The 25,580-nt window shown below is 41.7% G+C and overlaps 2 long non-coding RNA genes across 2 annotated transcripts; both read left to right on the forward strand.

Annotated features, from left to right (window-relative positions):
* The first annotated feature begins 11,980 nt into the window (after positions 1 to 11,980).
* Positions 11,981 to 13,449, forward strand: LOC146176213 (uncharacterized). The gene is made up of 3 exons (XR_014701168.1): positions 11,981 to 12,078; positions 12,486 to 12,531; positions 13,401 to 13,449. It is a non-coding gene; the product is annotated as an uncharacterized LOC146176213 (long non-coding RNA).
* A 2,149-nt stretch (positions 13,450 to 15,598) lies between these two features.
* On the forward strand, positions 15,599 to 25,289 carry LOC146176214 (uncharacterized). The gene is made up of 4 exons (XR_014701169.1): positions 15,599 to 15,642; positions 17,520 to 17,567; positions 18,742 to 18,789; positions 25,172 to 25,289. It is a non-coding gene; the product is annotated as an uncharacterized LOC146176214 (long non-coding RNA).
* Positions 25,290 to 25,580: the final 291 nt, after the last annotated feature.

Below are 25,580 nucleotides of genomic sequence, written 5' to 3' on the forward strand. Positions count from 1 at the left end.
CAATTTGCACGCTTCCTATCTCTTTTCGTTCCATAGCCCTCAATTTTGTCCTGAACTTAATAGAACCCTTTTCGTCAGCCTCCACGTTTTAGCCCCATAGTTAAGTACAGGTAAGATGCAACTGTTGTATACTTTCCTCTTGAGCGATACCGGTAAGCTGCTAGTCATCATCTGCGAGTGCTTGCCAAATGCGCTCCATCCCAATCGTATTCTTCTTGTTATTTCATTTTCGTGGTCCGGATCTGCGGTTACTACCTGTCCTAAGTAGACATATTGACCTACTACTTAGAGTGCTTCTCAACATATTGCAAACTGCGTTTCCTTACCATGAGTTTGAACATTATCTTAGTCTAATGCATATTGATCTTTCGGCCTATCTTTCTGCTTTTCCTGTCTAGGTCTTCAATCATTGCTTGCTATTCATCCCCTGAGTAACTTAGCAAGACAATATTATCAGCGAATCGCAAGGTAATGAGGTATTCTCCATCTACCTTTATCGCTAACTACTGCCATTCCAAGTCTCTGAATACTTCCTCTAACTAAGCTGTGAACTGTCTTTATGCAGAACAATGCTGCTGTACAGACACTATATATATATATATATATATATATATATATATATATATATATATATATATATATATATATATATATTCCAGTACGTTCACATACGGCTCGTCTACCCCCTGATTTCGCAATGCCTGCATGGCCACCGAAGTTTCACTGAGTCAAATGCCTTTTCGTAATCAATGTATAAGGGTTGGTTATATTCCGATACTTTTTCTATCACCTGGTTTATGGTACGGTTATGATCGATAGTAGAGCACCCTTTCCGAAAGACTGCCTGATCTTTTGCTCGATGAAGTCTAAGGTTGTTCTGATTTTATTAGCGATTATCTTAGTAAATAGCTTACACGTAAAAGACAGTAAGCTGATTGGTCTGTAATGTTTTTAGGTCCTTAGCGTCCAATCTCTTATGAATTAAGATAATGTTTGCGTTCTTCCTTTGTTCCGGTACCGCCGAAGACACCAGACATTGCGTATACGTGCAAAGTATACGCTCTTAAAGCGCACCAGCTGGGGATGGGCCAGCAGGGCCAGTCGGCTGCTAATTTCCGACACACACAAATGTCGAGCCATCCTATCGCTCTGGACGCCTTTCACGGTGTCATGGCTTATGCCGCTTTTTCTAGTCACTAGTTTCTCCAACAAATTCGGCACCAGTTCAGGCTGTTATAAACGCTGCTCGAAAAATCGCTAATTTTGTTAATAGAGTTGTCACGTGAACTGAAGCAATACACAGGCAGCAGCACAGCCGACACCAGCTGAAGGTCCCGCAAATGACCTCACGGCGCTCCTGTCCAGCCATGACCAACTGGGGTGATCGCTCGCAGCGCGGAGACAATGGTTGCCTTTTTTGTTCTTAAGGAAGACAATTGCCGTTTCATTCATTTACATATTGTGTAAACACGAGTCTTTTTTCACGCGATAAAATTTAAATGTAAATAAAATACAGAAATCAATAAAGTGCCGTTATTAATTTTTCTGAAACGTCTTTAAGCTTCTCATTAAGCAAGGCCATTTTTGGAAAATATAGCGGATTTGACATGTTTCACGGAAAATTGTTTTTTTAATACAGAAATATGCTCGATTTCTAATTGTCTCACGTGATGTTTTGCACCAAAGGTTCTTAATTTGAACATTTATATAAAATACATAATTGCTCTGCGCACGTGTCTAAATAGACTACGTCAGCATGTGTCTCTTCGAGGCAAACATTGTTTTCACACTGGCTGCGAAAACCTGCACGATTCAAGAAATTCTTCCCCAAAGTGGAGTATGATAATTGCCTCTAGAATTGACAGGAACTGCACTGCTTTATTTCTTCTTTTTCAATATCTGAAATCCACATATTTATCAGTCGTAACGGCTTCAATACCTTGATCTGGATTAGCGGAGGAACGTAAAAGTTTGATTCGTCTTGCAAGCATGGTTCACACTTGCTGCGATGCAAGTATCAGAATTGGTCGTGGTTCGCAGTCGCACACTTTGTCAACAGTCTGCTAAAAACTTTTGAAAATTTATTGCGACACCATTCAAAACGCCAGTTTTCAGACACATTGGTGTTGTCGAGGCCGGTATTGTGAACGAACAAGAATGCTAATGTGTCCCGCAGGCATTAGTTGCCATATTGTATGGCCGTTCTCTAAACCGGTTAGCAGGATGTGAGGCGTAACGAGACCATGAGATATGACCTAGTTGGCAGTAGATGCTACGTTGAGATAGCAAGGCGAAATAGGAATCGCAGGAGATTCTTGGATATAGATCAGACATGGCTATGAAGACTTGTTGGTACTACTTGGTAAGAGTGCAATTTTATATAAGTGTCGTATCTTTCCCAGATACTCTGGTTGCTTACGAATGCATGATAATGAGTACTTATTAAATAACAGAGGCAGCGATCATAAAGTTAGTCATTGACTAAGTGAAGGAAAAGTATAACACAGGCGAAAGAGCATTCCACAAGGGGAGCCGAACACGGGAACAATTGGCAGCACCGAGCTGGAATTTAAGCATCCGATATTTTTCAACGCTATGAAAAGATTGCAGTCTGAAGTAGTCATTTTCGTAGAAGCTTTATTAGAAAGGCCATAAAAAAAAATTTACCAGGAATCTATCGATGAGAGCATGAGATCAATTTTATGTAGGGTGAATGCGAGGATGAATGAGCAGCGAACCGAAATGGCTAATGTTCGTCTATAAAAATAACGTAATGAATACATATGAAGATCACACAACTGACGGAAAGTTGAGCGGCTTTGTTAGGAGATGCACAAGAAATGAGCCAGCTCGCATTGACGCAAAGGAAACCATAGGGCATCTTTTTTTCGATGAGTGTGATGCAATAATTCACCGTGGAAGTAATTGGCTGGAAGTAGACGAAAAAGGATCGCATGCCGTCAGTTGGGCCGCAATCACGCCCTCCAAATATCCAGTACTCCACCGCAAGATGCTGCGAAGGGTGTTTAAAGTTGCATTATTTATACCTTTATATTACGTTGAACATATTCTGACAGGGTTCGGCCATCCAAACCTCTGACATAAAAGTGGACCTGGGTCGTCCTGTGATGCCGCGAGCACTATGTATAAATTGATCCACCGAGGAGGACGGGAGCTGTGCAGAATGCTTTTCCATGTGGAGTGAAAACGAAAAAGGAACAAACGAATATTTTTAATCCAGACCATGTTTTTCCCTATTGTTGAAAAGACGCTAATCAAGATTTTTTGTCAGTGCTTCCCTGTTCCAAGATAAAGGATTTATTCACGAAATCACACTGTGTTATAGGTGAATGGGAACGACAATGCTATCTACAGTGGGTATCATACGTCGCACAACTTCCTGGTGCACAGAAACTTTTCGCACCTTCATAAAAACGCAGGCACTCATGTGACATTATATGTCTAGACTAAGTAGAGAAGGACAATTTTCAGCCACAACGCTTACGTATCATTCAGAAAGTTGGAAACCTTGGCAGCACAAAAATAGAACTTCATTGTCATGAAATACAACACCTGTGAATGAAGCTGTGGCGTCATACAAAGCTAGAAACAGTGTCCACAAGTTGTGAAATGATGTAGTGCTCTTGATAAGGCTCTAATATTTGCCAAACAAAACTCAATATGTTTGTAAAAAAGAGAAGCGATTCTCTGAAGAGGCAAATTGCCGGCCTATATGGTTCGCATTGCTCTTCTTTTTGAACTTACCCTTCCAGCGGCCACTACACTGGATGCTACAAACACACCTCATCACCCCAATTACACCTGCTCATCTGCAGGACGACTCAAAGGTACGCTGTCCTTCATGACCTGTACCTCTTCCGATAAAACGAATCGGCCCATGAAGCCGAGCGTACCACGTAGCTAGCAGCCACCCCGACAGCCGACAAAGCAAAGAACACGTTAAAGGCTGACACTCCACTCGGCACACTGCTGCACACCCGCGACGAATGGATATCACCAACAGAATAGCTGGCTTTACCTAACGGCTTTATCTGATAGGAGCGTCCAACTGTTGCTCTATAGCCTGCTTTTGTGCTGGAGACATTGGGGGGCGAGCGCCTAGCTCGGCGTGATTGTCCCGTGGTTTTGGCTCTGGAGACACTCACCTTAAGAGCCAGTTGCTGCAGTTTATCCTTCACTGCTGTACGGCAGAGATGACTTCTCTCTGTCTATTGGGAGCGTATGACTCAACTTTAATGTAAAGCGTTCTCAAATCCGTCACATCCACAATATGTAAAATCCTTAGGCGTCCCTTCGCCCTGACGAAACGTGTCAGCATAGCAAGATCATAACGCAACTTTCCACTGTGCATATATCGTCGACACTGGGTGCACCGCGGCTTACGGCACTGGTGCCAAACGTGGCCTTTCTGGGATTAGAACCAACGCCTGTGCTCTAAAGACATTTAGGGTGTTGGATTGTATTTGCGAAGGCTGCGCCATTGCGAGTCAGCGAGACTTATTTCCTGTTTAAATATCCTCTTCCCGGGGACATCGCCACTCCTCACGCCCCGCAGTCAGAACAGTTCCAAAAGGCTCCAAAGCTTCTACGATCCTCTTTCGCACCCTCTAGCAAGAGAGATCAATAAAGCAGCTCAACCTTGGTATTGTTGTCCTTCGGATAAAACATCATGCACTTTACACCTCTGACAAGGAACTAAGCTTTTTCAACAAGTTTCTGGTTTGACTTAGTGTTGCCGTGGGTAGCCATCGAAACATTGCTTATTTGTCGTTGGTGAATCCAAATAATTTCACAGAGTGTCCAAAATCTGGCCGAATGCGTCGCGGACGTCCGGGTTCAGTATGACGGTCTTAGAGGTCCGCATGCAGATAAAAGAGGCTGAAAGTAACATTACCGGGAGGAAGTCGAGGGAGGACAGGCTTTTATAAGTACGTGGGAGCCCTTCCATTTGTCGCAAGACCTCGGCCAACGTCCGATCAGCTGTTTCCAGGTTGCAGAATTATCAAACACAGCTGTTCAGAGCGGCTTCTTTTTTATGAACGATATTTATTGCCTCAAGCATAAGAGGAATATGAAATGATTAAATTAATGAAAAGAGGTTTGCTGATTCTTCCTACCATCATTATGCCACTAAGAGACACTCGTTAAATGCGACTATACAAAGCCCCCTGAAACGGCTCATAAAATGCTCTTAGTAAATTGCATTACAGAATCTTTTTGTTGAATATATAGCCGCATTACTGATAGTTGCCAAATATTGAACGCAATTTGCATCCCAAGAAGCCAGCACGGATCGCCATGTTGCTGCAACACATGTTTAAGGAGGTTTTAAACGTCATTAAAATGCATCGGGTGAGTTGCCGCCCTGGCGAAATCAAAAGAACATTTTTTTTTATGACATGGCAATACATATGCATCTTACCTGTACTCACCTATGGGACTGAAACGTGGAGGCTAACCAACAGAGTTCTACTTAAGTTGAGGACAACCCAGAGGGCTATGGAACGAAAAAGGGTAGGAGTAACATTAAGAGATAGGAAGCGTGCGGAGTGGGTCAGAGAAATAACTCAAGCTACCGACATTCTATTGGAAATTAAGAAGAAGAAATGGGCATGGGCAGGACATGTAGTGCGAAGAGAGGATAACCGATGGTCGCTTAGGGCAACAAACTGGATTCCAAGGGAAGGAAAGCGTAGCAGGGGGCGGCAGAAAGTTAGGTGGGCGGATGAGGTTAAGACGTTCGCAGGGGTCAAGTGGATGCAGCTAGCACAGAACCGGGTTAAGTGGAGAAATATGGCAGAGGCCTTCGCCCTGCAGTGGGTATAGTCAGGCTGATGATGATGATGATGATGATGATGAATACAGCACACCTTCCGTAAAAAAAGGCGACGAAGTCGAATTTCACAAAATCCCTCATTGGTCGCGCGAGGTTACGTGATCTCTGACCGCATACACCCGCTTCTCGTCCAGGTTTTATGAGATCACGCAGCTATCAACCTCTCGATCATCGAATTTCTTAGCCGAGATTTTAGGTTAGGTAGGTTGCACCAGGCAGGTGACATTGCGTTTGTTGAGCAGAGTGTGATGTCACAAACCCAAGTCACATAGCCGAGTTGAAAGGCCCCTGTCAGGGGTTCATCATGGTTCTCACATCATTCATTCGGTTGCAACGAACGCTCACTTGGATAGTTTTGCAGCCTTATGCGGCCGCCATACCGTAGAAAGGGCAGCAGCCACAGATTACATAAACACGCATTCTGTGTTCAGAACGCTAACTCACTACTTCTTTGTCCTCCTAAGAAGCAATACTAATTTTTTTTTGCTACAGAGCCTCTAATAAGTGCTATTATTTAGCCTTATATAATGGTACTAGTAAATAGCACTACTCATGAAGATTTATTATTAGCAAGTAACTACCGTCAGTACCTAGCAAAACTGCATGTTCTCCATACGTCAATGCAATCGCATCACCTTAGCCATTGTTTGTGGTTTAGCTTTACACTTTCTGCAAGCGAACGCAATTGGGTTTACGACTGGGTTGGAGTTGCGCGATTCGAGGCCTTCCTGGGGCTGTAGTTGTCTAAAGCAAAAACGATACATGCTGCTACCAAAATGAAATGCCTAAGGTATCCGCCTACATATAATCTATGACTTAGTTGGAGAGGCTGTACGTTTCGCCTAATTATGGTTTCGGCGTATTTGCATGCCGTCCTGAAAGACCTTAATTATGGCCGATGTCGCCTAAAGGGCATGCTATACTTTTTTTAATCGAAAACGATTGTTGAACATATGGTCGGCGGTGGTAAAGTAAAGATTAGACGAAACAAACTATGGGGCCAATTTGTAATCCGTGCCCTTGGATTCCAGTCACAATGCTGCCCCTGTCACTCAAAGTGGCCAAACAACAAAAACATCATTTCTAGGAAGACAGAAAATATTATTTTTCACTTTGACTTATTATCAGAATATGTGATTGATACGCCCAGACCTTTGCCGTATAAAAACACAACACAATAGTATCAATTGTTATTCTCATTAAAATAAAACAAACTTCACAAGGAGACATGCTTGAATTATTAAAGAAATCTAAAGAATAAGAAGAGGTGATGATTTTAAAGGCGGCACGGCATTATCGTTTTGTTATAGTATGCTCACCCATCTTCACAACTGTGGGCTCGTAGCTTGATAAAAACGAAGGTGGTGCGCTTTTGTGTAATTGCATTTAATATTGAATGAAAATATTCAGCATGCCGAGTCTCTTGATCATTAGTATTCTTTTGATGCGCATACGTGTTGATCAATATTTGTCTCAATAACACAATGAGTTCCTGGAAAAATAAGCAGTTATAAACACTACCAGCTTTACTTCCCATAAATTATGCGACTCGAAAACCACCGAGCGCAGTGGTTCCACTACCTTCTCTATGAAGACATGCTGACGCTGCGCGTTGCTGTATTTTCGCTTCCTCTTTGCTTGCTGGCTGACTTAGCCGCAGCAACATCGGGCGAATATTTCCCTTTGTTTTTTTGTAAAGAAGTTAAAATACTTATAGACAATCGCTGAAATAACGGCAATGCCAAGGTATATTTGTCTGCACTAGTAGGCTTCGACGAATATTCTAGTGTGGGCAGCTCAAGTCTTCGATGCCATTACAAGAATTCCGAATCTTCGATTTAATTTGTGATGAAGTAGCATATCGGCGCTCAAAATAGAATACAAGCTGTGGCCGTTAAAAAAAAAAAAAAGAAAAAAAGCAATTTTGCCAGTGGTTGCTTATGGTTCGAAGCATCAACTAAAAAGCGCAGCTACTTCATTTTCCACCACTTCATCAAGCTCTATCGCTACAAGTTTACCAGATATTCACAGATAGTGAGCTAGAACCAAGTAATCAATGTCTGGGCCTAAATGCATGCGGCAATGCAAGTTTCGCAGAGCTTTGACGTACAGGTTAGTATGCTTCCTTACAAAATGCATAGTCATGTAGGGCCTATCCCAGTTCTCTAGCAGCGCTGTGGCCGCGGCTTCCATTAGTTTCCCGCTTCGGCACGGATAAACATCGCGCAGAAATTTCATTTCTGCGTAAGGAAAGAGAGTCATCACTGACACATGTGCTGAATGTTTTTTTTTTTTTTTGTATCCAAAACACCTCTAAAATTTCATAAGAACATTGCTCCACAATTGTTTATTCTAAGCTCTACCGCGTGGTTCACGATTAGGTGAAGGTTGAGCTGAATAATTTTCTTCTTGTTCTTAATTTACAGATGTCAGGAGAAATAAGCATGATGTGGCGCCCGCTGGTGAGTAGGAAATGCGCTTGAATATCTTTGTCAAATTAACTTAAAATAAAGACACACATTTTGCAAATGTTCTTAATGAACAGTAACGCAGGAAGTGCACAGTAGAGCATCCCGAGCCCGCAGACGAGAGTGATCAGAGACAAAAAAAAAAAAAAAAAAATTGAAAAACGTGATTTTGTTTTTTATTTCTCAGTTCTCCCAGACAAAGCTATACTCCGGATAGGCTGTTTGTTCTTTCCGACTTGCAGCGGAAGCCATGTCCCGTTGAGCAGGCGGCATTTTGGACGCTTAGGAAATGAAGCAGCCTTTGTGAAAAAACTTTACCTCTCCTATTGAGTTTATTCAGAGCGCCAGAAAGAGTGTCATGCTTTTGACCGATTATTCTCTCATTTTTCTGAATACACTGAAACAATGTATTATTATCGTGCGTAAGCTGCTCGTTTTGCAGTATATTTAAAAAAATTCCTAAACATGTGATCTCTGTTCTCCTTATTTTGTTATGTCCTCTGCGGACAATAAGCTGGTATCGACCACAGAAGGCTTTAACGCTACTATTACGGAATAAACAATACAAGCTCACTTGGTGTATACCTTTTCGAGCACGGTGCTAATGAAATATTCCTTTCCTGGTGATTTTTTATTACATTAAATTACCAAATAAGTTCATTCCTTTGCGCTAGCATTTCCGTCGCACGTTTCGAGAGCGGCATCTTAGGTTTGCAACTGATTTAAAATAACATCATTTAATCGATGCTGTGAAAACGCTGAATGTGAGTTTTTTTTTTTTTTTTTTTTTTTTTTTATCGTAATAAGCTCAGAATGTTTGCACTTTTTTTATCAAACAAGATTTTTCTGCGGACTAAGAGCCTAGTTAGCAGCTGTTAAAGCATTTTTTAAAGCATCTTATTTTCTTGCTTTTCAAAATGTAAAGGAAATTACCCAGTTGATAGTTGATGAACCTTCAATTATACCACTGTTTCACAACGGGGGACTTTTTGACATTTATTTACTGCTATGACTGGACTGCAGCCATAACGGCTGCAACATTATAGTCGTCTAAGCATCCGCAAAAAGTACATTGAAGGAAAGAAACGAAAGTCCTTCACAGACACCAATAGATTGCTGAGCTCTCGGATGGGGAAGTCCCAGTGTAACAAGTGCCCTTTGATTTCTATTTGGTCACAGCATCACAGTGACCTTCGATTATCCGCAGGTGAGGAATAATGGCACAGTTTTCCGCTTGTTCTTAATTTACAGATCACGCGGCACTGGTCCGCTGCCCAACAGTGAGTAGGGAAGCATACTTGAAACAAGGACATAAAATTTGCAAATGCTTCTAGTGACCTGTAACATCGGAAGTAAACAGAACATCATCACGGACCTGCACTCCATAGGAGAAACAAAACAAAACAAAAAAATAAATCGGAAACGTATTTTGTTTATTTCTCATTTCCCCAAGAATAAGCTCTCCGAAGTCGAGTTTGGCAGCTTGGTCTTTCCGACTTGCAGCGGAGGCCATGTTCCACTGATCAGGCTCAGTTTGCGCGCTCAGTAAATGAAGCAACATTTGTGCTACAAATTTATTCTCATTGGGTGTGTTCGAAGCAACAGGAATAGTGTCATAGTTTTCTATTGATTATTCTCTCAGTATTCCGAACATTAAAAAAAATATATTCTCTTCTCGATCCTATGAGTGTTGGTTTTCCAACATATTAGCACATATGCCTAAATGCACGCTCTCTGTCCTGCGCATTTTCATCTGTTCTCTAGGGCAACACGCCCATGAAAACCACGCACCGGTTTAACGCTGCTGTTACGTAAGAGAATAATTGACCTCACTTTGTGGATACCTTTCAGAACATGGTGCTAAAGAAAGATTAGTTTCCTGCAACTTTCCTTATTGCGTAGAGCTGCCAAATAAGTTTTTTCGTCTGCGCTAGCATTTCAGTCGGATGTTTGAGATCGGTAGCTTATTTACTTGCAACTGAAAACACTGAATGAGTGCGTTTTCTTATCGTAATATGCCTCTAAAGAAGTTTTCCCAAGGAACACTTTATGCGCGTTCAGAGCATATTTAGCAGCTGTAGAATATTTCTGAAGTTTTTCTTGCCTCGTGGAAAAGCATTTAAATTAGCTGCTTCTCGTTGATGAAGCTTCACTTATACGAATGTTCCACAACCGAGGCTTTTTTAGCATCTATTCAGTGCTACGTATGGACTGCAGCTAATAAGTCTGCAACACCGGAGACGTGTAATCAACACAAAAAACCTAAAACGAAAGAAACGAAAGTCCTTCGTAGACGCCAGCAGGACCTAAAGGTATCGGATGGGGAAGCTATAGCGCCGTAAGGGCTCTGTGATTTGTATTTGGTCGCAAGCCCACAGTGATCTTCAATTATCCTGAAGTGAAGGATGAGCGGCACAGTTTTCCACTTCTTAATGTACAGATACCGAGGAAAGTGATGAGGAGATATGCACCTCTCCGCAAACAGTTTGTGAGTAGAAAAGTTTCATGAATATCCTTGTGAAAGAATACGTGAAATAATGACACGAAATTTGTAACACTTGGGAATTACCGGTAAGCAGCAAGCGAAGAATGCAGCATCACGCACCTGCATACGAGAGAGAGAAGACACAAAAAAGCCCAGGAAACGTATTTGTTTTTATATTTCTCACTTCTTCCAAACAAATAAATCCTCAGGCAGTCTTGGCTGCTTGTTCTTTCCGATTTACAGCCAAGGTCCTGTCTCCCTGAGCAAGCCGCATTTTGCACGCTAAGGAAATGAAACAACCTTACTGAAATAAATCTATTATCCTAATGGGTCCATTGAAGCGGCAGAAAGAGTGTCATGCTTTCCGACCGATTAATCTCATAATGTTATGAATACACTAAAAAAAATCTGTACTCTTCTTGATCCTGTGATTGCTTGTTTTGAAGCAATAATAGAGTATAACGTTTAGCTAGTTGGTCTAACATCTTGGCAGAAGACAGCAGAGCAGGCCACATAACAAAATAAGCAAATACACAGACACAAGGACAACACTACACTGGCAACTATATTTATTTGAATCCGCACATCTTCTCTCTTTTTACCTCTCCTGCTAAGTTCTTCTTTAACTTTAACGTCCTGCCTGTAAGCGTAAAAATCCAATTCCTTTTTCAACACTACCACTGAAGGCGTGCTAACACATCATCTGGACATTTTTGGCCTTTAACGAAGCTTTGACGAAGCTCTTTGCACACACCGACAAGAACGGTAGCCACTATCGAAATTTGAAAAGTATGTTATTTGTTGGCTCCCTGCTTGGGGCGGAATTAGACAGTTGCCCGTCATTTTGATTTCGCTTGACTTGTATTCGAAAATCATGATCTGGCATTTACAGAGTGCAATAGCTGGAATTCAGCAAATATGGAAATAAATGCGGGCACCTCTAAGCATTTGCATACGTACGCTACCTCGACGGAACGAAAGAAAAGTCCTTCATAGACACCAACCGCTCCTAAAACATTTGCATTGGGACGTCATCTATATATTTCGATTTTTATTGTTATTTTTCTTCTTTCCTGCATTCTGATATGGGTAATTTAAATAAAACCCAGCTGTAATCTCAGCCAATGACGTCCATATTGGGTCACAATAGTAATGACAGAGACCTATCAAAAGCTTGCGAATAGCAATGGTTAATTTTCCGATAAAGTAGACGTTTACCCAAACCTTGCACATACTACTTGTGACCCTGCAAGCAATATTCTCACTTGGTGACGTAAAATACGGACGTGCTGACGAGGAGGTGTGAAGGAACTATGGTTAAGGCAGTTGCCCTAGATTCGAAGCCAATACACCGTAAAGACGAGAACAAAGCTGCTTATTTAAAACTCGCCCAAAATTTCGGGTTATTGCCCTTGACAGCTGCTGTTATGCTTTCTCTGTCCAATTATGTTCCGTTGATGCTTCTTGTGTAGGCATATGTATTCCTGATTGAGCCATTTTAGATTATAACGCTGGGGATAATACCGTCCATCTTTAAGCGGAAGAGTGAACTAACAAGAATAGACTGAGCTCTTGAAGAGTATGGTTGCCTACAGCAAGGCCTGCCAGTTTCAGATGCTGAATACTAACGAACTGAGTGCTTTGAAACTGTCTTTTCTTTTTTCTGTCTTTATAGCTAAAGGACGTGCTTCAGACAAATCTGGTAAAACCAAGACCTGATGGTACGTATTAACGTGTTTTTTTTATTATTTTTGTCAAAAAGTCATATTTCATCCTCTCGATGTTTAACATTGTCCTACGGCTTTGAAATTCTGGTCTCTTAGTTACATGCAGTGTTTTGCGTGAAAAAAAAAATTTCTCCCAGGACGAGCTCTGTTATTGAGTTCGACAGGAATAATCGAATCAATCCAGGAAAAGAATGGCTAATTCTGCGTTATATTAAGCCGACCAGTTCATTTTTGTAAGTTAGGGTCGGGTAAAGCGTAGCCCCCCCATAATATGGAACCAAAGGATTTCCTGTCATGAAGTTTATAAGAGAACTAAGTATGCATGAGCTAATGTTCCGAGTTCGGTAGCTTATTTCCTTGCAAAAGACTTAAAATCATTAATTGAAATCGGTGCCGTGAAAACAGTGAATGAGTGGGTTTTCCTATCGTAATATGCACCATAAAATATTTCCAAATAACATTTTATGTTTACACAGAGCATAATTAGCAGCTACGAAATCTTTACAAACTTTGTAATTTTTTTGCTTCGCGGAGAACGAAAAAAATTTGCCAGCTGCTAGTTGTTGAAGGTTCAATTATACCATTGTTAAACAACCGGGGCCTTTTTGGCATTTATTAATTGCTACGGTTGGCCTGCGGCTAATAGGGCTGCAACAGCGGAGACATGTAATCACCCGCAGAAAACCTAAATGGAAAGAAACGAAAGTCCTTCGCACACGCCAACACGTCCTAAATCCATCGGATGGGGAAGCTATAATGTAATAAGGGCCCTGAAATTTCTATTTGGACGCGGGCACAAAGTAACCTTCATTTATCCTTAGGTGAAGAATAAGCGGCACTGATTTCCTCCTCTTAATTTACAGATAAAAAGAAAAGTAATAAGAGAATATCGACTAGTTCGCAAACCATTGGTGAGTAGGGACATTTCATGAATATCCTTTTGAAGAAATACGTGAAATAAGCACATGAAATTATTTACACTTGCGATTTCCTGGTAAAACAGGAAGTGGACAATACAGCATCACGAAACTGAAGACGAGACAGAGCAAAGACAAAAAATTAAATTGGCAAAGGTAATTCTTTTTAATTTCTCACTTCTCCAGACAAAGATTTCCAAAGGCTGTCTTGCCTGCTTGTTCTTTCCGACTTACAGCGAAGGTCCTCTCCCGTTGGAAAGGCTGCATTTAGCGCGCTATGGACATGAAACAACCTTTATGAAATACATTTATTCAACATATTGGTCTATTGGAGTGACAGGAAGAGTGCCATGCTTTCCGACCGATTAATCTCTGATTTCTATGAATACACAAAAAAGTCGGTAGCCTTCTCGATCCTATGACTGCTTGTTTTTACACATATTGACCCTTGACAGATATTCTTAAACTTGTGCTCTCTGTTCTGAGCATTTATTTACGCTTTGTACGTGTAATAAGCAGATAGAATCGCGGTTTAACGCTACTATTACGTAAGAAAATAGAAGAGCTTATTTGGTAACGGTGCTAGGGAGAAATATATTCCTGCAGATTTCTTTGTTCTGAAGGATTACCAAATAAGTTTATTTCCCTTGCGCTAGCATTTCGGTCGGATGTTTCGTGATCGGCAGCTTATTTGCTTGAAACTGACTTAAAATGACATACTAAAAACACTGAATATGTTCTTATAGTAAGAAGCTCAATATTGTTTTCGAAGAAACACTTTTCGTTGGTTCAGAGTATACTTATAAACTTTTAGAAATTTTGTAGCGTATCTTATTTTCTTTCCTCGCGGAGTGGGAAAGAAATGAGTCTGTTGCTAGGTTATGAGCCTTCACTTATGCCAGTTTTCCACAACTGGGGCCTTTTGGCATTTATTAGGTGTTGTGGCTGGGCTGCCGCCAATACAGCTTCAGCACCGAAAATGTGTAAGCACCCGCAAAATTTACCCAAAAAGAAAGAAACGAAAGTCCTTCAAAAACACCAGTATTTTGCAACGCTTTTGAATGGGGAAGCCGTAGTTAAGAAGAAGAACGCTGTGATTTCTGTTTGGTCGCAGCCCCAGAGTGGCCTTCCGTTATCTGTAGGCGAAGGTTAAGCGTCACAGTTTTCCTATATTTCTTAATTTAAAGATCCCACTAAAGGCGATCAGAGTATATGGACAAGCTTGGTGTACTCTGGATAGTATAAATTTCATTACCATCCGTGTGAAACTATACATGAAACAAGATTTAAAATTTGTAAGGCTTTCGAATTATCGGTAAAGCAGGAAGTGAAGAGTAGAGCCTCACGAACGCGCTCAAGAAAGACTATAGAAAGAACAAACAAGTAGAGGTCCAACTATTCATGAGCCATGTTTCAAGAGCGTGAGCCATCAGCCGCAGCCACGTCACTGTTGCCGCTTTAATCCTGGCTCGCTCCGGGCCTGGATACGGATCTAGGCAATGGGCTAGTCTGGCTGGCTGCTCGTTGCTCGATGGTTTCGACAGCCTGACTGGTACGGCTGCTGTCTCTATCTTTAGAGAGATGGCGTTATGTGTATGCTGTATTTACCTGGATTAGATGAAGGAGTGGGGAGATGGAATTTCGTGAAGAGGATGATGTTCAATGCACAGGGCAAGTGGGTTTTTCACTTCCAGCTTCATGAAGACGAGGATACATATATCACCGCTAGAAAATGTGTTGCAGTTAAAATAGGGCTGTAGTGACTGGTTTAGACAGGGCAAACTCTAGGCTGAATTTTGCAGTATGTCAGCAACATAAATTTCTTCGGCTAAAGAGCCCATTTGGAGCGGCAGAAGTAGTGCCCACCACCGAGGCCTGTTTAGAATATATTGAGTGCTGTGGCTGGAGGGCAGGTAATATAGCTGCAAACCTTAAATCGTGTAAACTCCAGCAAAATTGCCTTACATAAAATAAACGATACTCCTTCATAGACGCCAACAGGTGCTAAAGTTATCAAATGTGGAATACAAATTGTAGCAGGTGTCCTGTGATTTCTATCTGGTGACAGCACCATGCAGAGTGAGCAATTATCTTTAGGTGAAGGATGAGTGGCAGTTTGCCTCTGGTTCTTAATTTACAGATACCAAGAGAAAGCATAAGAGAATAATGCCTGTTCCGCTACCCGTTGGTGAGTAGGAAAGATTCAGGAGGATCCTTTTGAAGGCATACTTGTAATAAGGACATACAAGTTGCAACAGTTTTAGATCATATGTAACGCAGCTAGTGAACAGTACAGCGCCGGGATTCTGCAGAATTGAAAGAGCTGCAAAAAAAAAAAACGGAAACGTAATATTTATTTTTATTCTCGAGTTCTTCCATACAAACCTCTGCTGAGGCGGGCTTGGCTGCTTGTAATGTGTCAGCAAGATTTCTCAACTGACAGATTCTGCGCCTTTCCTTTCCTGTAAACCAATTATAGAACGCCGGTAAACTTTAACGAGTTCAACGGAACGCTGGTTGTGTTTGAAAAGAGGAGCGCAATGTACCCTGTGCAGCAGCAACTCTCAGACTTTCGCATTTCTCGACAGCAGATTCTACATCACTCTCTAAATAGTTCTCCTAAGGTGTCTATTCATTGCGGGAGAAATAGCGTCATGCCTTTATATCCAATATTCTTTCGTTCTGCTGAATAGACTAAAAAATCTGTACTCCTCTAGATGCTGTGACTGCTCGCTTTGCAACATATTACCAGAAAATCCAAGATATTTGCTCTTAGTTCTGACCATTTTGCTACGTTCTCTGCGGGGAATCAGCCGGTAGAAACCACGGACATCTTTAAAGCTACTGTTAGGTAAGAAAAAATAAATGAGCTCAATCATTTGGTATATACCTTTGCGAACACGGTGTTAGGGAAGGATTCCTATCCTGCAGGTTTTTTTTTTATTTCTTAGAATTACCAAATACGCTTATTTCCTTTTCGCTACCAGCTGCATCAGCGGGTTCGACATCGGTAGCTTATTTGTTTGCAACTCACCTAAAATGACATATTGAAAATACGTGCTGTGAAAGTACTGAATAGGTGCGCTTTCGTAACGTAACAAAGCTACCAAATTCGCAGCCGTTTAATCACGGACTAGGTCGGCGCGAAGATTTCCAGATTTCTGCTTTTTGCGTGGCACTTTGGACCACCAAAGTGCTATAAGGCGAAAACCTCGGTTTTAAACTTTGCTGATTTCTGGTTTTATTTCGTCTGCTTCTGTAGGCTGTGTGGTGCGGCGTTCGAGGAAGCGCCAAATAATAGGCGCCGCACGGATGACTGGATCAGAATGAAGCGATAGCGTAAGCTTCCAGCCAACATGTAAAGCCTCTCTTTAACCAAGCCGTATGAACATGCCTGCGTGGCGTAGGGATAACGTGAATGCAAAAGTCTTGGCAGGCTGATTCTGATATCACCCTCCCATATGGAGGGAGAGGCTGGTGTTGGCAACGCCTGCCAAACCTAATGTCAGGAAGCCCCACGTCTAGTTACCGCTCGGCCATGTCAGGTGCCAGCTACCGCCTCCCATGTAACGAAAGCATATAATACATCCCCCTTTGGTGGGGCGTGGACCCAGGGTGGCCCCCATTGACCTATGGTGGCAGTCATCTTGGGTGGAATCACGTGCCCAAGGCTGACCGCAAAGTGTGACACCTTCTGCGAACGACAGTATGCGCCATTAAAGACTTTCGCCTTAATATGATCAGAAAAATTTCCCTCAGTGTGGAAAAGAAACTAAGCAGTTGCTAGATGATGAACCTTCAATTGTACCTGTGTTTGCTGAGTGCTATGGCTGGAGTGCAGCTAGTAGGGCTGCAACACCGGAGACGTGTATGCATCCGTAAAAAGTACCCTGAAGGAAAGAAACAAATGTATTTAGAAAGAGACAGATCCTGAAGCGGTCACATAAGGGGGGCATATAGTGTAACAAGGGTCATGTGATATCTATTTGGTCACAGCACTAATTGACTTTCAATTATCTTCAGGTGACGGATGAGCGGTAGAGTTTTTCTCTTGTTAACTTACAGGTCCTGACGAGAGCTATAAGGAAACATGGTTTAGACCGCTGTCCACTGGTAAGTAGGAAATGTGATTGATTATCGTTTTGAAAGCATAGTTCATATGGGGACATGCAGTTTTCAGCAGTTTCTTAGAACCTGTAACGCAGGAAAGGAACAGTGCACCATTAAGAGCCTTCAGACGAGAGAGAGCAGAGACAAAAAAATATCGGAAACAGAATTTGTATACTTATTTTCCAGTTCCCCCAGACAAACCTGTCCTCTGGCGGGCTCAGCTCTTGTCCTTTCCGACTGGCAGCGGAGATCATGTCCCACTGAGCAGCCTGTATATTGGGCGCTTAGGAAATGAAACAACATTTCTGAAATACACATCTTCCCCCAATGGGTCTGCTCGGAGCGGCAGAAATATTTCCATGCTTCCCGACGGATGATTCTAATATTTGGTTTAATACACTAAAAACATCTGTACTCAGCTCCATCTTGTGACTGTTGGTTTTGGAACATATTATCATAAATTCCTAAATGTGCACTCTGTATTCTGTGAATTTTGTTGCGTTTAGCTCAGCGGGCAATAAGCCGATGGGGACTATGGACCGGTTTAACGCTACTATTACATAACAAAACATAAATGGGCTAATACACATGTTATATCCCCTTGCGAACGAGGTGCTGGCTAGTGAAGGTTTCCTTTGCTGCTATTTTTTTTATTGCAAAGAATTACCAAGTGTTTATTTCTTGTTCGTTACCAATTCCGTCGGATGTTTCGAGACCTGTAGTTTATTTGCGTGCAACTGTAGTTTATAACGGCAACTGACTTAAACTGACATAATAAAATCTGTGCAGTGAAAACATTGAATGACTGTGTTTTGGTATCGTAATATGGTCACGAAGATTGTTTTCCGAATAAGCATTTTGTGTGCATTCAGAGCATACTCAGCAGCTATAAGAAGTTTCCAAAGTATATTATTTTATTGCCTCAGAAAGGGGGAAAGAAAGTAGAGAATTGTTGTTTGATGAACCTTCAATTACACCAATGTTCCACAACCGGGGTTTTTGGTATTTACTGAGTTTTATGGCGGGGCTGCAGTCAATTAGGTTATAACACCGGAAAGGTGTAAGCACCAGCAAAAAGTACCTTAAGGGAAAGAAGCGAAAATCCTTTATAGTCCCAGCACCAGAGCCATAAGTGAAGAATGAGCGGCAAAGTTTTCCTCTTGTTATTAATTTACAGATTCCAAAGACGCCGATGAGGAGGAAGGGACTGAATTGCTGCAAGTTGGTGAGTATAAAAAATTCAAGAATATCCTCGTGAAGGCACACTTGAAACAATGACACAAAATTTGGAGCATTTTCGCATTACCGGTAAAGCTGGAAATGAAGAGTACAACATCACGAACCAGCAGAATAAACAGTATAGAAAAAACAAAGAATAGATGTTCAGCTATCATTGAGCCGAGTTTCACGAGTGCTAGCCACCGGCCGCATTTACGTCACTGCCGCCGCTTCGATCGCAGCTCGCTCCAGGCCTGGATTAGCTTCTAGGCAGCGGGCTAGTTTGGATGGCTGCTCGTTGCTCGATGGACACAGCAGCATGTCTGGTACGGTTGCGGTCTTTCTCTTTAGCGAGATAGCGTATGTGTGCGGGGCATTTAGCTAAGTTAAATGAAGAAGTGGGATAGTTAAGCGGGCGAGTTGGTGATACATCATCCAAAAAAAAAACAGCGCAAACAAACGGGGACGGATGTTTCGAGACCTGTAGTTTATTTGCGCGCAACTGACTTAAACTGACATAATAAAATCTGTGCAGTGAAAACATTGAATGACTGTGTTTTGGTATCGTAATATGGTCAAGAAGATTGTTTTCCGAATAAGCATTTTGTGTGCATTCAGAGCATACTCAGCAGCTATAAGAACAGCGCCTGTTCCTGTTGTTTCTTCCTGTCGTCCCCGTTTGTTTGCGCTGTTTTTTTTTTGGATGAAGAAGTGGGGAGATGGATCTTCGTGAAGACAACGTGCAAGGCGAGAGTAGTTTTTGCAACTTGACGAAAACAAAAATACTTTACTGCGCAACGAGTATGTGTTGCAGTTTCGCACTACGCGATAAAATAGTGCTCTCGCGAATGGTATAGCGTATACATATGCAATGGGGATAGCGCATATGTGGCGTATTTACGGCGATGACTGCTGCACAGCGCAAGATCAAGACAAAGATGTGTGCAGCAGAGCGAGAACTGAAAACATGCGGCACCACTAAAACTCCTAAGTCAAATAAAAGAAGCGATATCTCTCTGCTCCTCCTGCGCCACCGATCTTCCTCTGGGCTCACCCCGGGTGCCAAGTGTGGCACGTCCTTGGTCGGGGATAGAAAAGCAAACGCTTCCAGCGCTCACCCTTTTGAGCACAGTAGGCCGCGTGGTCGATTGAATTGCTCATTGCTTTTTTGCCTTAGTTTTCACTGAACACAGATCGAAAATTGGGAGTATGAGAAATCAGGTTTTCAGTAACCGCACAATCCGCGTTGATCTTAGCTCTGTGGTTGGATTGGGGGGCCAAGCTCGCGGTATTTTGTTTTTGCAGCCCCTTCTTGAGCTCTCAATTGAAATTCAATGCTGCCAAAGGTCGGTGCCTCTAAATACGCTTGGGCGTGGATATAGCAGATGGGCAATTTTCTTTTATATGAAGCTCTGGCTGTGTAACTCTTCTAATATTGAGTCTTTCGATGACGCGTTTGCTCAATCTGTCTGTTGTGGTATTTAGTGCATATTAGCGCATTCGTCTGTTTTATTTCATCACTGCGGGGACGCTTGGAGATTTGTTTTGGGTACGTCACAACCGAACGATAAGAGGATCCGAACGGCTGCAGTTCATTTAATATGTGCGTGCAGACTGCTGTAAAAGATTACCTCGCTACTCACTGTTGCAGAATTCTGATAAAAAGTATGCAACATGAACTGAGTTGGTTCATGAGGAGGAACCATGATAATGCTTTACCGGAAGCCACAGCCTAACAGTAGAACGATTTTAACTTGTAGATATCTTCAGTAATGTCGGCCACCTAAAATCTAAGAGTACACGGGCGCCATGTGTTTTGACTGCATTGTAACGCGGATGCCGCGTCTGGGATCAAAGCCGTCTTTTGGGGTTAAATTATTATATCGACACATGCAATAATGTCTCTTAAGAGGACAGCTCCACATATCATACAATTGTCGTCCCATGCTTAACGCGCAGAAGCGTATACAGCTGCAGTAACTTAATCGCTCTTGATTGCAGTAGCATGCAAAACAAAATTCAAGCACTGTAAAACAAAACATTTTATTTATTTAGGATTATCAAAGCACACGTGTTGATTTATTTAGGAGGTCGCTGGAGGGATTCAGAGTCCTTAGTGAAGTGATCCTAAGAGAAAAAAGGGATTTGTAATGACACTATTTTATATAGAGCAGGGAAGAAAAATACAAACCATGATATTTCATAACTAACTCTAAAGCATGCACAACTGTTATAACGTCAGCACGCCACAAGAAGAGCAATAACATATTTAACTGTGTATAGTTAAAGGTGGTCTTGGTCAATTAGCGTGTATCCTTTTTAGTGAATCCTTTTGTAACCCCCTATATCCGCGTAACGAAATTGCCAATACACCGGATTTTAAAGCATAATCGGTTGCAGAGACAACGACTTTGAAACCATTGCACTATACTTAGTGGAGGTTCTCGGTTGAATTCTCCAACACTATGTGCACAGCTATGGCATATTCAGGATAGCTGTCGTTAATCGGCACGGTTTACTTACTCGGCGATAACAAGTATGACAAAGGTGAACCGAAAGAATCATGCATGAATAGTGGTATCTCTGCATAAATAGTGTTGGCATGTGCGAGGAGCGCAGAGAAAAGGCGGTACGCTTGACTTGGCGACGGCTGGATTTAGACAATGTGGCTTTAAATTGGAGGCACCTGGAAGCCTCGGCATCCACTACCTCGACGGAGTGAAAGAAAAGACCTTTATAAACACCAGCACCTCCTGAAGCTATCAAATCTCACCATCTAAATATATTGTTCTATTTGTATTGTATATTTTCTTCTTTCGTGTCTCCTGAAATGGATAATTTAAATGAAAACCAGAGTTACCTTTGTGACGTGTATATTGGGACACAATAGTAGAGGCAGAAACCTGTCCAAAGATTGCAAATAGCAAAGGGTAAGTTTCTGATGAAGTAGTAGTTTAACCGAACCTTGCACGGCGAGCCTGTGACCCTGCGAGCAACACTCTGACCAGGTGACTGGAAATACATGGCTGCTGACGAGGACTTCTGGAGCAGTTATGATTAAGGAAGTTGCGCTAGATTCGAGACCGAGACACCGTGAAAACGACAACACAGCTGCCTATTATAATTCGGCCAAAATTTCGGGTCATCAGCTTTAACAGCAGTTATGCTTTTTTCTGAAGATTTATCTTCTGTGCACGCTTCTTTCATAATCATATGTATTGCTGATAGAGCCATTGTAGATGAAAACGCTGGAGATAATTTTGTCCACCCTTAATCGGGAGAATGGAATATCAAGATTGGACTGAGCACTTGAAAATAATGGTTACCTGCAACGCGGCCTGATAGTTTTAGATGCTAACCACTAATCAACTGAGCGGTTTAAAACTGTCACTTTCCTTTTTCTATCTCTATATTTGAACACGGTTTTCCACGTAATTCTGAGAGTCTGGTCTTTCTGGTTCTCACAGTGCCTTTTCGCATGATCTGTTATCACGTACCTTTGTCAAAAAGCCATATTTCATCATTCAATTTTTAAGATTATCTTACGCCTTTACATTGTGGTCTCTTTTGTGGTCTCTTCATTAGATGTTGTATTTTGAATTAGAAACATCTTTATCCGTGGACAAGGTCTGGTATTGAGTTCAACAGGTATAATAGAATTAATACTGGAAAAAGACTGGCTAATTCTTTGACGAAAAAAAATCTGCGATGCGTTACAATAAACTGACTGATTCGTTCTTGTAATTAGTGTCCCTGCTAACATTTTGAAAGGTACTTATATGCACTTTATAAAGCATCTCCCTTTATAAGGAGTGAAAGTGGATGTGCTATCCTGTCATGAAGTTTACAAGGGAAATGAAAATGTAGGGGCTAATTATTCATGGCGTTAATGATTTTTACGTCATGGCTTCGAGGTTTAAGGTTCCTCAGCCACAGTGGCCTTTTCTCACCGTGAGTATTAGGCGCTGGTTAGCTCAGATTCTAGGGCCACGGTAGTCAGGGTAAGACTACTTTCGAGCTCAAGTGTTTCACTCTGGAATGATGACGAAGCGCAAAAAACTTTAAGACAAATCTTTAAAATTTAGAGCAGCCTAGCTGAGTAAGCAAATATATAGTGAGAAGTTGCCACCGTGCCCAATTGACATAAAGGACAAATGTAAAGACAGGGAGGGAAAATGTGGGGTACATTATGTCTTGTGCGCTTCAAGTTTCCCCACCATATATGTATGGCGCTGAAACGGCAATCGATAAATTGGGGGTGCCCGGTTACTCTTTGTATAATGGTAAGAAAAAACGATCAATGCAATTGAAATTTTAAATTTAAACAGTTCTGCTCGAAAAGAATAATCCTCCCATTCCATTGTACTTTGCTGAGACAAATACTTTTCACTTTAAAAAGTTTTAAATTTTTCTCGCAACGGAACAATTTATGCCTCTGTGGCTATAGCATGAGAGTCCATATATTCTGCTTTTTGTGAGCCTCTGTGTTGTCTAACAAAATTTTTCGCATTACAATACAAGTAGACACTTCTCGAATTTGCAGGCTCTGTCCTGAAAGTAATGTGACCAGTCATTGCTTTGCGTGCGTATGAGCGAGGATGGAAAATTGGTTTCAGTGGATGGTGGAGGAGCCTTCAGCTTCGCAATGTGACGTGTTCATTTGGATTCAAACATGCGATTCGAGTGGACGGGCTTCAACATGCACCCCTGTTTCTTAGGCGCGTCTACGAAACTTAAGTGAACGTGGGTATATCGATACGTGGGGAGGTTTTGCAATAAAGTATAGAAAGATTGTCTGCCGATGCACTCGTCAGGATCAAGGAAATGATGCTATGTGTTGACTGCGACTGTTCAAATGACACAAAGTATCTAGAAACAGCAGTGAATACGTCCAGACCAACAGCGGTCCGGATGTCTGTGAACGACAGCTACGAATTTTAATAACACAATTTTGCGTGTGTAACTGAAACATGATCGGCATTTAATTGTTCGTATGATTGCAGTAGAGTTAGCCATTCTACAATCATAAGGACACTGAAATGCAGGCAGATCATTATTCACTTGGGTGCTTGGTACAGATAAGATCGTTGTATGTATGGGGGGTGGTCTTTCATATAATCTGGTGGCTTACGTTTCCGTGCTAAGAGTACGCTATGATAATGGAAAAAAATAAAGGCATATTCATATGCCGGTAGGAAAGTACATGTATGGCAACTTATATCTGGAAAAGCAGCCGGCAGGCGGAAATTTTAATGGTACCGTCTCACAGCATAAAAGGAGGATATCCCAGATTTTCTGAATATAATTGAAGAGAAATCATAGTGACTAGTCCGCAGCAATCAGGGAATGATGGTTTCTTCATTTTTTTCTAACTACCAAAATATGAAGGAAAACATTTTTCACTCGCATGATGATTTCCCAACTGCTTAGAAGGGAAATTATTCTTCCCATTACTAGTTTAATAACCTCAGAGATAGAGGTCAAATATGCTTGAATAACACGCAGAACTTGATATGCATTGGCTAAATGCTCTTACGCCCGAAAAATATTTCTACGGTCTTTTTAATAACTCAATTTCCGTTGGAACCGCCAAAGCGGTCTACTTGATTAAAGGCGAAAAAATATTGGGAAATAAGTGCTTACCAGAAAAAATTTTCAGGTACGCCTTCAGTTCAGTTCAGTCGTTCAGTCGTGTCCGACTCTTCGTGACCATATTGACCATGTCACGCCACGCTTTCCGGTCTCTCACTATCTTCCTAACATCACATAACTTCATCTGCAGTGCCTCGAGGATGCCATCTAACCATCGCGTTCGCTGCCTACCCCTTCTCCGGCAGCCTTACAGATCGATTATGTTTGCAGCTGCCAGTACTTACTGCTCTCGCCGCCGTGCCTTGCAGTACGAATGCGTAGTAGAAATAGGTGACTAACCGGTTCCGAAAGTATTGGTTTTGAAACTTCAGGTCTTTTTATTTGTATATGTCTGCTCTGTTCTATTTGCTAGGGTAGCCAAATCTGTTTAATTATTTTACATAAATATATCAACTTCTGGCAAGAGTGTGCATGCACTGCGCGGTGAAAAACAATACGTTTTTTTTTTTTCGAAACTGCCAGTTTTAAAATGAGAACTTGACAGTTTATACAACCATTGTTTAACAAACTGAAGTAATATGGTCCGCTGGCACTCAGGAGTTTGAATTGTGCAAAAATAAAAACAAAAGAAGACACTGTTATTGATTAGATACGGACAAGCAATGATCATATTTTGAATGGGAAAATATGCCCTCATTCCTAAAATAGATGTCAAAAGGCGGAGAAACTGTTTGCAACTGTAAATGCAAAGTGTCAGCAACAGAAGCGGCATGATAATCTTAATATACTCTTTCCAGCACCCAGCCACAGAAAGAAGACAAAAGGGAATAAAAAAGAAGACAAAACTGAGGAAAAAGAAAAACATTGATAAAAATCGACTAAGATTTTGGTGCATGGTGGGTTGGGCACATGTGAATAAATTAAATTTCATTTTTTGAAATTTGTTCATTGTTGTTGTCTTTGGGTCGTCTCTCATTTCAGCGTAAGAATTGGGCCATTCGGCGCTGTCGGACATGGATGTCGAGCACTATAGCTAGGGTACTTTATCGGTAATGGTTTGTTCTGTTGGTTTGCTGGTTGGCGTAAACTGATTTCTGATTTAATAATGATTTAGTAACGAGTGGCTATGGCTGCGGCTGAGGAGCCGCCTGGTGGATTACAAATCGGCGCCGATTTTATAATAACTACAATGTGTACTGCACAACG

The sequence above is a fragment of the Amblyomma maculatum genome, chromosome 10, assembly GCF_055883805.1.
Source record: "Amblyomma maculatum isolate TAMU_Amacu chromosome 10, ASM5588380v1, whole genome shotgun sequence".
Lineage (NCBI taxonomy): Eukaryota > Metazoa > Arthropoda > Arachnida > Ixodida > Ixodidae > Amblyomma > Amblyomma maculatum.